This window comes from Trichechus manatus, unplaced genomic scaffold (assembly GCF_000243295.1).
Source record: "Trichechus manatus latirostris isolate Lorelei unplaced genomic scaffold, TriManLat1.0 scaffold00117, whole genome shotgun sequence".
NCBI classification, from domain to species: domain Eukaryota; kingdom Metazoa; phylum Chordata; class Mammalia; order Sirenia; family Trichechidae; genus Trichechus; species Trichechus manatus.
This window is the reverse complement of record NW_004444053.1, coordinates 7,858,111-7,859,119: the sequence shown is the minus strand read 5'-3', so window position 1 is coordinate 7,859,119 and position 1,009 is coordinate 7,858,111. Positions and strand designations below refer to the sequence as shown.

Below are 1,009 nucleotides of genomic sequence, written 5' to 3'. Positions count from 1 at the left end.
CCCTCCCTATCCCGAACGCGGCGGGCGGGGTCCAGAAAGGGGCGGCCAGCTCCCGGCACAAGGGGCGCGGGCGGGGCCGGCTGCGGGGGAAGTGGTACCTCCGGCGCCGCGCCGAGGTCAGAAGCCGCAGGCCACCGGGGCGGACAGAGGAGAGCAGGCAGCCTGGGGCGCGGGCCAGGGGGCGGGAGGAAGTGGGAGGAGAGGCCCAGGGGGCGAGCGTCGCGGGGCGGGGGAAGGGCGCCGCGGGGAGCCCCGAGGCCTCTGTTGCGTCCTTCCAAGCTAGGGCGGGGGACGGGAGGGGAACCGGGCGGCGGGACTGTTACCTCGTCCTCCTCCGGCTCTAGCACCTTCCCTGCGGGCCCCCGCGCGCGGTCCTGCAGGCCCAGCCGCGGCGCGATGGGAGCAGCAGCTCAGCGCGGCCTGCGTTCCCCCATCGCTTTCCTCCCGAGCAAGATGTCGCTGATGGCGCGGCGCGGAGGCAGATGTTCCTGCTGCTGAGAGCGAAAGCGCCCCCTAAATCCCTCAGGGAACAAACGCCTCCCTCGGCGCGCTTCCCCGGCCCCCAGCCCACTCCACCCTTCGCCTAGGGGGCGGCAGCCAAGTCGTGGCGGCTGCTTCAGTGGAAAGGGGCGCGCACCTGGATTTAGACTGTCACGCCTGGAAGTCCCAGGCCGAAGTCCCTGGCGCACACATTTGAGGCGCCTGTTCACCCCAAGTCCCAATAGGCACTGCCCCAGGCACCCATCACACTGCGGGAGGCGTCCGTCAGCGTAGGAGTGATGCTCTTCTGCCCCGCCCCCACTTCAGGAGTCTTGGGATCGGCTTGTCCGGAGTGAACTGTGGAGTCTCCGCCCCTCAAGCTGTGGCTGTGAGCAACACTGCCCGTGTCCTCTTCCGACGAATTTGCGTCTGTTCGCATTTCACAGACGCCATTCAAAGTCTGCTCTTCAGCTCTTCCTTCCTCTCTGTTCACACACCTGTTACTCTGGCTTTAACACGTTTTCATGTT

General features: G+C 67.7%; 1 protein-coding gene across 1 annotated transcript in view; it reads right to left on the bottom strand.

Moving 5' to 3' along the window:
- The window catches only part of CCSAP (centriole, cilia and spindle associated protein), a 29,242-nt gene extending 28,791 nt beyond the window's left edge, over window positions 1–451 (bottom strand). Inside the window, exon 1 of the mRNA XM_023738479.1 lies at window positions 324–451. The gene's annotated coding sequence lies outside the window, so the exon portion shown is untranslated. The remainder of the gene's footprint in view (window positions 1–323) is intronic.
- Window positions 452–1,009: the final 558 nt, after the last annotated feature.